Here is an 11,344-nt window from a genome sequence, read left to right on the forward strand (position 1 = left end):
ATCTGCCATCCCAGCCAGGTACAGAAGACAGCAAGAAAACCTCACTTTGACACCCCTGTGATTCTATCTCCAACCTGACCAATCAGCACTCCTCACTTCCTGAGCCCCTACCGGCCAAATTATCTTGAAAAACTCTGATCCCTGAATGCTCCAGAGACTGATTTGAGTAATAATAAAACTCTGATCTCCCATACAGCCCGCTGTGCGTGAATTACTCTTTCTCCATTGCAAGTCCCCTGTCTTGATAAATTGGCTCTGTCAAGTCAGTGGGCAAGGTGAACCCGTTGGGCAGTTACACATTCAGGTCCTTAACATATAGACCAGTGCTCTACCCTCTCCCCACCCCATCTCCCATTCCAGTGCTCCTCTGTGTGGGGTATAAGGCTGGGCAAGGCAGAGTCTCTTTGGAGCAGCCTGAGCATTTATTCACTCTTCCATTCCTTTTGCAAGTGCTTATCAAGGTCTGACTTAGATTAGACACCAGGGATGCAGCATGAATAAACACAGTAAGAATTAAAATGATTTATTTGTCCAGAGGTGGATGAGAGGCAACAGACAGTAAAAGAACAAATAACATAATTTTAGGCAGAGTGACTACAATGGAGAAAAGGAACCAAGCAAAAGTGCAGAGTATGGTGTTTACATCTAAAGCAGCAGGAGAGGTAGAGAAGGGGACATCTGAGCTAAGATCAGCCCAAAGGCACTGACTGAGCATGGAAAGATCTAGAGGAAGCCATTTCTGGCAGAAAAGCACAGAAAGTACAAAGACCCCAAGGAAAGAAGAAGTTTGACGTTCTGAAGGAATATGAAAAAGCCACTTGGGTCTAATGGAAGAAGTAGCTCAGAACTTAAGGGAAAGATGCACAGAGCAGAAAAGGATGAAGGAATAGACCACAGATCTTGGGGGCAAGTCCAGGAATTCTGATGTGCAGACAGCAGGAGTCCTAAAAGGAGAAAAAGGGACAGCTGAAATGGAGGCATCGGCTAGTCAAATTACAGAAGAAAACTTTCATGACATGAAGAAAACGCAGTGTTAGCCAGGCGCGGTGGCTCACACTTGTCATCCCAGCACTTTGGGACCCTGAGACGGGTAGATTGCTTGAGGTTAGGAGTTTGAGACCAGCCCGGCCAACATGGTGAAACCCTGTCTCCACTAAAAAATTAAGCCGGGCACGGTGGCTCAAGCCTGTAATCCCAGCACTTTGGGAGGCTGAGACGGGCAGATCACAAGGTCAGGAGATCGAGACCATCCTGGCTAACACGGTGAAACCCTGTCTCTACTAAAAAATACAAAAAACTAGCCGGGCGAGGTGGCGGGCGCCTGTGGTCCCAGCTACTCCGGAGGCTGAGGCAGGAGAATGGCGTAAACCCGGGAGGCGGAGCTTGCAGTGAGCTGAGATCCGGCCACTGCACTCCAGCCTGGGCGACAGAGCCAGACTCTGTCTCAAAAAAAAAAAAAAAAAAAAAAAAATACAAAAATTAGCCTGGCGTGGTGGTGCGCACCTGTAGTCCCAGCTATTCTGGAAGCTGAGACAGGAGAATCGCTTGAACCTGGGAGGCAGAGGTTGCAGTGAGCAAAGATCACACCACTGCACTACAGCCTGGGTGACAGAGCGAGACTCCCTTTCAAAAAAAAAACGCTGTGTGTAGACGGGAGGAACTGATCACATTCCCAAGAAGGATGAAAGAGAAAGACTACAGTAAAATTCTTAAACTCCAAGGAGAAAGAGACCATTATACAAGGTTCTAGATAGATAAAACAAATTACATATCAAGGAAGAAGGGCCAGCTGGCCTCAAACTCTTCCCCATAACACAGGTGCACTATCGGCCCACCTAGGCCCAGCTAAAGGACAGTTGTCATGCCTGGAGAGAAACAATAACCATAAATGGAATGAGGAAAAAATAGTAGAATGTCCAAATTACCAGGGGGAAACATTAAATGAATGACAGTTTAATCAAAGAGAGCAAGAGAAAGAGGAAAATATTAGGTTGACCCTATGAAACTGCTAATACTCAACTGTTTTAACCTACAAAAACAGTAGTTTCATATAGGTCAACTGAATAAAAATATAAAACTGCAATGTAAAAAATAACCTAGGCCGGGTACAGTGGCTCACGCCTGTAAGCCCAACACTTTGGGAGGCTGAGGTGGGCAGATTATGAGGTCAGGAGATCGAGACCATCCTGGCTAACATGGTGAAACCCCTTCTCTACTAAAAAAATACAAAAAAATTTGCTGGGCGTGGTGGCGGGCACCTGTAATCCCAGGTACTCAGGAGGTTGAGGCAGGAGAATAGCTTGAACCCGGGAGGCGGAGCTTGCAGTGAGCCGAGATAGCGCCACTGCACTCCATCCTGGGCGACAGAGTGAGACTCCATCTCAAAAACATAATAATAATAATAGTAATAATAATAATAAATCTAAATTATGGGACTGGGCACTATGGCTCTCACCTTTAATCCCAGCTACTCTGGAGGCTGAGGCAGGAGAACTGCTTGAGCCCAGGACTTGAAGTCCAGCCTGGGCAACATAGTGAGATCCTATATCTTAAAAAAAAAAAGAATTTATGGAATGAGCAAAACTAAACATCTTTATCACAGTAAATAAATCCTGAACTCCCTTTAAAGACACAGAGACTGGACTAGAGAAACAAAACCCAGCCACATGCTATTTGTAGGATATTTGAGACCACATGAATAGAAAAGGCTGAAAAATAAAGGAGTGGGCAGAGAGATCAGGCCAGCACAAACTAGAGGAGAACAGGAGTACACATGAGAAAAGGTAGGAGTTAAGGTGACAGGCATTGAGCAAAATAAACAGGGCCACTATCTAACACAGAAAGAGACAATTTATGAAACAGACATGGCCGGGCACTGTGGCTCACATCTGTAATCTCAGCACTTTGAGAGGCCAAGGCGGGCAGATCACTTGAGACAAAGAGTTAAAGACCAGCCTGGCCAACATGGCGAAACCCCATCTCTACCAAAAATAAAAAAATTAGCCGAGCGTGGTGGTGCATGCCTATAGTCCTAGCTACTTGGGAGGCTGAGGCACGAGAATCGCTTGAACCCAGGAGGCGGAGGTTGCAGTGAGCTGAGATCATGCCACTGCACTCCTAGGTGACAGAGCAAGACTCTGTCTCCAAAAAAAAGAAAAAAGAAAAAAGAAACAGACATAAACTATACATAAACGATATAATAATAAGTTCAGGTACACCAGATATGCAAAACATTTTTTTTTTTTTTTTTTTTGAGACGGAGTCTCGCTCTGCCACCCAGGCTGGAGTGCAGTGGCCAGATCTCAGCTCACTGCAAGCTCCGCCTCCCAGGTTTACGCCATTCTCCGGCCTCAGCCTCCCGAGTAGCTGGGACTACAGGCACCCGCCACCACGCCCGGCTAGTTTTTTTTGTATTTTTTAGTAGAGACGGGGTTTCACCGTGTTAGCCAGGATGGTCTCGATCTCCTGACCTCGTGATCCGCACGTCTCGGCCTCCCAAAGTGCTGGGATTACAGGCTTGAGCCACCTCGCCCGGCCAAACTATCTCTTTAGTTAATGCCATGATTGCAAATCTAGAAAATCCAAAGGACTTTCTTGAAAATTATTGCAATTAATAAGATAAAATGTTAAGGTGATAAATACAAGAAAAACACATGAAAAATAATAGGATTTGCTACAAATTGGCCCCTAGAAATGAATAAAAATGAGAAAAATATTTAATTTACAAATATTTAACTAAGAACAAAAATATAAAATATTGTTTTTGTTTTTGTTTTTGAGACAGAGTCTCGCTCTGTCACCCAGACTGGAGTGCAGTGGCATGATCTCAGCTCACTACAACCTCCTCCTCCCAAGTTCAACTGATTCTCCTGCCTCAGCTTCTTGAGTAGCTGGGACTACAGGTGTGCACCACCACACTGGGCTAACTTTTGTATTTTATGTAAAGACAGGGTTTCACCATGTTGGTTAGGCTGGTCTTGAACTCCGACCTCAGGTGATACACCCACCTCAGTCTCCCAAAGTGGTGGGATTACAGGCGTGAGCCACAGTGCCTGGCCGAATGTTCTTTTACATGTCTTTTGGTGGACACACCATTTGTTTCTGTTGCATATAACTCAGGCTATTTGGATCCTTCCACCATCATCCTTGACGTGTTGGATTCTGTCCTCAGGCTTATGGCCCTTGCTTTGAAAGATAGCTGCATCCTTTCCAAACATCATATCAGTATTCAAAGTAGGAGGTAGGCTGGCCCCAGCCACATCTATCCCCTTTATGAGGTAAGCAAATGCTTTCCCAGAAGCCCCAGCAGACTTCCATTTATTGTTCACTGACCAATGACTCAGACTTCTCAGGCTCACAAGGAGGCTGAGAAGTCAGAGAACAGGTCAGGATTTGTCCATTACTTGGGACTGGACACTTACCCTCCTGGACAAAATCAAGATTTGTTAGCAAAGAAGGAGAAAAGGGTATTAAGAGGCAATGGACAGAACCTCACAACATGAAAAGATGTTGAAACTCATCAGAAGGCAAGGAATGGACATCAAAGTAAGCAGTGTAGCAATGACAAAACTATGGAGAGAATAGGACTTCATCAGGGTGAAAGTAGTGGAGTGTACCTTGCCACCGAAGATTTTTTTTTTTTTTTTTTTTTTTGAGACGGAGTCTCGCTCTGTCACCCAGGCTGGAGTGCAGTGGCCGGATCTCAGCTCACTGCAAGCTCCGCCTCCCGGGTTTCTGCCATTCTCCTGCCTCAGCCTCCCGAGTAGCTGGGACTACAGGCGCCTGCCACCTCGCCCGGCTAAGTTTTTGTATTTTTAGTAGAGACGGGGTTTCACTGTGTTAGCCAGGATGGTCTCGATCTCCTGACCTCGTGATCCGCCCGTCTCGGCCTCCCAAAGTGCTGGGATTACAGGCTTGAGCCACCGCGGCCGGCCGCCACCGAAGATCTTTTATTTACTTCAAGAGAGACTTAAGGTGGTTTGAGATAAAACCAGGAGATATCAGTTATGATGGTTTGGAGGAAAAGAGTAAACCGGCAGTGTAAACAAGGGCAGGGCATTTGTGAGTAGTTGAGAATGGAGAATAGGAGTATGACTAGACAGAATATAGTAGGGATGACAGGTTTTTGGGGCACAGTCCAAGTAGTGGGGGTGACTACGTAGAGCCCTGTTGCAAAAAGTAGGGTAAGGATGAATAGACTTGATAGAATGAAGGGATGTATTAGGCTCATAAAAGTTATTACTGTTTTTCAGAAATGTGAATGAGTTTAAGGGAAGTAGGGGAGAGTACTTGCGACTTCCAGGAGGAAGAAGAGCGATCAGGCTGGCTGTCCGATGGACACAGCTTTATTCTGGAATGGTGAACCCAATGAGGAGGGTCCTGCAGGCGGACGGCAGTTGGGGTACTACAGATGGCTAAGTAGGGTCCAGTCCATCAAGGTTGTAGAGTTTGAGGGGTCAGAATTTTAATAAGAACTGATCGTGCCGGGCGCGGTGGCTCACGCCTGTAATCCCAGCACTTTGGGAGGCCGAGGCGGGCGGATCACAAGGTCAGGAGATCGAGACCACGGTGAAACCCCGTCTCTACTAAAAATACAAAAAATTAGCCGGGCGCGGTTGTGGGCGCCTGTAGTCCCAGCTACTCGGGAGGCTGAGGTAGGAGAATGGCATAAACCCAGGAGGCGGAGCTTGCAGTGAGCCGAGATCGCGCCACTGCACTCCAGCCTGGGCGACAGAGCGAGACTCCGTCTCAAAAAAAAAAAAAAAAAGAACTGATCGTCTAGCTAGGGTGTCTTTATATGGCGGGGAATCTGGAGTAGGCAAGAGAAGCAGCCTGGTGAATTTCCTGTCTAGACTGCTTGAGGACTGGAAGATAGTCGTCTAGAGGGCTGGTGTGTGGGACGAGGCTGGGGCTGAGCAAGAAAGTACATCCATACATCCATATAACAGTTTAAATGGACTGTACCCAGTAGCATCTCGAGAACAGGCTCTAATTCTGAGAAGGGCAAGAGGTAAAAGTACAGCCCAGTCCTTTTTAAGTTGGAGGATAAGCTTAGTGAGATGTGTCTTTAAAATACCATTAGTTTGGCCAGGCGCAGTGGCTCACGCCACTTTGGGAGGCTGAGGTGGGCAGATCACAAGGTCAGGAGATCGAGAGCATCCTGGCTAACATGGTGAAACCCCATCTGTACTAAAAAAAAAATAGAAAAAATTAACCAGGCATGGTGGCAAGTGCTTGTAGTCACAGCTACTAGGGAGGCTGAGGCAGGAGAATGGCATGAACCCAGGAGGCAGAGCTTGCAGTTGCACCGAGATCGGGCCACTGCACTCCAGCCTGGGTGACAGAGCAAGACTCTGTCTCAAAAAAAAAAAAAAAAAAAAAAAACCCATATATATATATGTATATAATTATATATATATAATTAGTCCATTCTACCTTTCCCGAACATTGAGGATGCTAAGGGGTATGAAGGTTTTGCTGAATATCAAGAGTCTGAGAAACTGCTTGGGTGATTTGACTAATAAAGGCCAGTCCATTATCGGACTGTATAGAGATGGAAAGGCCAAACTGAGGAATCATGTCTGACAGAAGGGAAGAAATGACCGCGGTGGCCTTTTCAGACCCTGTGGGAAAGGCCTCTACCCATCCAGTGGAAGTGTCTACCCAGACCAAGAGGTATTTTAGTTTTTCGACTTGGGGCATGTGAGTAAAGTCAATTTGCCAGTCCTGGGCAGGGAAATGCAGGGGCAAATTCCCGAGCTTGATGTGTAGGGAAGGGAGAGGCCTGAACAATCCCTGAGGAGTAGTAGAACAGAAGATGGAACACTGAGAAGTGATTTTTTTTTGAGGATAGATTTCCACAATAGAAATGAAATGAGAGGTTTTAAGAGGCGGGCTACAGCCAGGTGCAGTGGCTCATGCCTGTAATCCCGCACTTTGGGAGGCTGAGGTGGGTGGATCACAAGGTCAGGGAACATCCTGGCTAACATGGTGAAACCCTGTCTCTACTAAAAACACACAAAAAATTAGTTGGGCATGGTGGCGGGCACCTGTGGTCCCAGCTACTGGGGAGGCTGAGGCAGGAGAATGGCATGAACCCAGGAGGCAGAGCTTGCAGTGAGCCGAGATCACCCCACTGCACTCCAGCCTGGGCGACAGAGCGAGACTCTAGAGGTGGGCTAGCGGCTTGTAACCTACATGGAAGAGGTTATGAAATGACGAGAGAAGAGAATCGGCCTGTGAGGCTGGAAGGAGATATTTTTCTTGGTCTAAGAACCATTTGCCTTGTGTGGGAAGAGATTGTTAGGTGAAAGTTTTAGTGGGAGAGTAGGCGGGAGTGACCAATGAGAAGGAGAAAAACTGACTATGAAGGACAGAAGTTAGAATGCTAGCTGCTTGTTTAGCTGTCTTATCAGCATAATTGTTGCCTTGAGCGATGGGATCTGATGCCTTTTGATGGCCCTTGCAGTGAATGACTCTGTGGAAGTAAAGCGGCCTTGAGAAGAGTTTTTATTAAAGAGGCATTAATGATGGAGGACCCTTGCATAGTAAGGAAACCTCTTTCAGCTCATATAACAGCATGTTAGTGCAGACTATGGAGGGCATATTTAGAGTCAGTAAAAATATTGACACGTGGCTGGGCGCGGTGGCTCACGCCTGTAATCCCAGCACTTTGGGAGGCCGAGGCGGGCGGATCACAAGGTCAGGAGATCGAGACCACGGTGAAACCCCGTCTCTACTAAAAATACAAAAAATTAGCCGGGCGCGGTCGTGGGCGCCTGTAGTCCCAGCTACTCGGGAGGCTGAGGCAGGAGAATGGCGTGAACCCAGGAGGCGGAGCTTGCAGTGAGCCGAGATCGCGCCACTGCACTCCAGCCTGGGCGACAGAGCGAGACTCCGTCTCAAAAAAAAAAAAAAAAAAAAAATATTGACACGTAGTCCTTTTGTAAGAATGAGTGCCCGAATTAAGGCAATGAGTTTGGCTTGCTGAGAGGTAGTGGAGGGGGGCAGAGCAGTAGCCTCAATGATAGATGTGGAAGATACTATAGCATAGCCTGCCTTTGCTGGTGAGTGGTGATTAGGCCTGGTGGAACTGCCATCAATAAACCAAGTATGATCAGGGTGAGGAACAGGAAAGAAGGAAATATGGGGAAATGGAGTGAATGTCAGGTGGATCAGAGAGATACAGTCACGGGGATCAGGGGTGGTATCTGGAATAATGTAGGAGGCCAGATTGAAGTCTGGGCCAGGAACAATGGTAATTGTGGGAGACTCAACAAAGAGTGAGTATAGCTGAAGGAGCTGAGGAGCAGAAAGTATATGCATCAGGTGTGAGGAATAAAATAGATTCTGGAAGTTATGAGAACTGTAGAGAGTGAGTTGAGCATAGTTTGTGATTTTGAGGGCCTGTAGAACTATTAGGGTGGCAGCAGCCACTGCACAGAGGCATGATGGCCAGCCTAAAACAGTAAGGTCAAGTTGTTTGGACAAAAAGGCTGCAGGGCATGGTCCCAGTCCTTGTGTAAGAATTTTGACTGTACAGCCCTGCACTTTGGCTGTGTGTAATGAAAAGGGTTGGGATGAGTCAGGGAGAGCTAGTGTGGGAGCAGTCTCTAGCACTGTCTTTAAGTAATGGGAAGGGGAGTGGGGAAAGGATTTAGGATCTATGGGGTCAGCTAGGTTTTTCTTTGTGAGTTTATATAATGGTTTGGCTAGAACAGCAAAACCAGGTGTCCAAAGGTGAAACTATCCAACCATGCCCAGAAAGGAAAGGAGTTGTTGTTTTCTAGAAGGGGTTGGGGTTTGGGAGATTAGCCAGACACAATCAGCAGGGAGAGCATGTGTGGTTTTTTTTTTGGTTGTTTTTTTTTTTTTTGAGACGGAGTCCCGCTCTGCCGCCCAGGCTGGAGTGCAGTGGCCGGATCTCAGCTCACTGCAAGCTCCGCCTCCCGGGTTTACGCCATTCTCCTGCCTCAGCCTCCCGAGTAGCTGGGACTACAGGCGCCCACCACCTCGCCCGGCTAGTTTTTTGTATTTTTTAGTAGAGACGGGGTTTCACCATGTTAGCCAGGATGGTTTCGATCTCCTGACCTCGTGATCTGCCCGTCTCGGCCTCCCAAAGTGCTGGGATTACAGGCTTGAGCCACCGTGCCCAGCCACACATGTGTTTTTATGAAGAATTATGCCGAGATAGGTAATGAGTGAGGAAGAAATTTAGGCTTGACTGAAGTAATGGGGGCTGTCCCTGAAGCCTTGCGGCAGTACAGCCCAGGTAAGTTGCTGAGGCTGATGGGTGTCAGGGTCAGTCCAGGTAAAAGCAAAGAGGGCCTGGGATGAGGGGTGCAGGGGAATACTGAAAAAGCATTTTTAAGATCAAGAATGGAATGGTGGGTTGTGGAGTAAAGTATCGAGGACAAAAGAGTGTATGGGTTGGGCACCACAGGGTGGATAGGCAAAACAATTTGGGTGATAAGGTGCAGATCCTGAACTAACCTGTAAGACTTGTCTGGTTTTTGGACAGGTAAAATGGGGAAATTGTAAGGAGAGTGTATAGGCTTTGGAAGCCTATGCTGTAGCAGGCAAGTGATAACAGGCTTTAACCTTTTTTTTTTTGAGACGGAGTCTGGCTCTGTCGCCCAGGCTGGAGTGCAGTGGCCGGATCTCAGCTCACTGTAAGCTCTGCCTCTCGGGTTCCCGCCATTCTCCTGCCTCAGCCTCCCGAGTAGCTGGGACTACAGGCGCCCGCCACCACGCCCGGCTAATTTTTTTTTTTTTTTTTTTTTTAGTAGAGACGGCGTTTCACTGTGTTAGCCAGGATGGTCTCGATCTCCTGACCTCGTGATCCGCCCACCTCGGCCTCCCAAAGTGCTGGGATTACAGGCGTGAGCCACCGCACCCGGCCGCTTTAACCTTTTTAAAGCCTGCTGTGAGATGGGATATTGGTGTTGAGTGGGGTAAGAGCGATTAGGTTGTTTTTTTTTTTTTTTTCCTTTTTTTTTTTTTGAGATGGAGTCTCACTCTGTCACCCAGGCTGGAGTACAGTGGCAGGATCTTGGCTCACTGCAAGCTCCGCCTCCTGGGTTCATGCCATTCTCCTGCCTCAGCCTCCTGAGTAGCTGGGACTACAAGTGCCTGCCACCACGCCCAGCTAAGTTTTTGTATTTTTAGTAGAGATGGGGTTTCACCGTGTTAGCCAGGATGCTCTCGATCTCCTGACCTCATGATCCGCCTGCCTCAGCCTCCCAAAGTGCTGGGATTACAGGTGTGAGCCACTGCACCAGGCCAAGTGATTAGGTTTTAATGGGATGATAAGGAGTGTGTGATTGGTCATCAAGGTAGGAGTAGAGGTATCTTATACTTGTGGATTAAGGTAGGGAGACACAACGGGAGAATGTGAAGGAGGCTTTGAACTGGGGAAAAGGGCAGCAATGAGGTGTGGCTATAGCCCAGGAATAGTCAGAGAAGTAGATAATTTAGTTAGAATGTCTTGACATAATAAGGGTACTGGCTAGGTGGGAATAACTAAAAAGGAGTGCATAAAAGAATGTTGTTCAAGTTGGCACCACAGTGGTGGAGTTTTAAGGGGTTTTGAAGCTTGGCCGTCAATACCCACAACAGTTATGGGGGCAAGGGAAACAGGCCCTTGAAAAGAAGGTAATGTGGAGTGGGTAGCCCCCATATCAATTAAACAGGGGATGGACTTACCCTCCACTGTGAGAATTACCCAAAGCTCAGCATCCGTGATTGTCCAGGGGGTTTCTGAAGCGATTGGGCAGTGTCAGTTTTCAGCCACGAAGTCAAGCAGATCTGGGAAGGAGTCAGTCAGAGAGCCTTGGGCCAGAGCTTTAGTGGCTCTAGGAGTGGCTGCCAGGCAAGCTGGGCAGTCTGATTTCCAGTGGGTCCCTGCACAGATGGGACACAGCTTGGGAGTAATCCCAGGCTGTGGGCACTCCTTGGCCCAGTGGCCAGATTTCTGGCATTTGAAGCAAGATCCTGATGGAGGAGGTCCTGTAGGAATGCCTGACCACTGTAGCTTAGGTGTTTCGAAGTTCTTATGTGCTGGAGGTGCAGCTGGATTTTGTCTCACAGCAGAGGCAAGTAATTGTACCTCAGAAATGTGTTGCTGTCTGGCTGCCTCCTCTCTATTACTGTACACCTTGAAGGCAAGGTTGGTTAATTCCTGTTGTGGGGTTTGAGGGTTGGATTCCAATTTTTGAAGCTTTTTTTTTTTTTAATGTCAGGAGCTGACTGTGTGATAAAATATTGAGAATGAGACAGCCTTCTGACCCTTCAGGATCTAGGGCTGTAAAGCATCTCAGGGTTGCTGCCAAATGAGCCATGAACT

The 11,344-nt window shown here is 47.5% G+C and overlaps 1 long non-coding RNA gene across 1 annotated transcript; it reads right to left on the reverse strand.

Annotated features, from left to right (window-relative positions):
• Positions 1–531: 531 nt before the first annotated feature.
• LOC139361965 (uncharacterized) lies at positions 532–4,265 on the reverse strand. Its single transcript, XR_011620049.1, has 3 exons — positions 4,008–4,265; positions 2,456–2,548; positions 532–944 (listed from the first exon to the last, which is right to left on the reverse strand). It is a non-coding gene; the product is annotated as an uncharacterized lncRNA (long non-coding RNA).
• Between the last annotated feature and the right edge of the window lie 7,079 nt (positions 4,266–11,344).

Source organism: Macaca nemestrina, chromosome 2 (assembly GCF_043159975.1).
Source record: "Macaca nemestrina isolate mMacNem1 chromosome 2, mMacNem.hap1, whole genome shotgun sequence".
Lineage (NCBI taxonomy): Eukaryota > Metazoa > Chordata > Mammalia > Primates > Cercopithecidae > Macaca > Macaca nemestrina.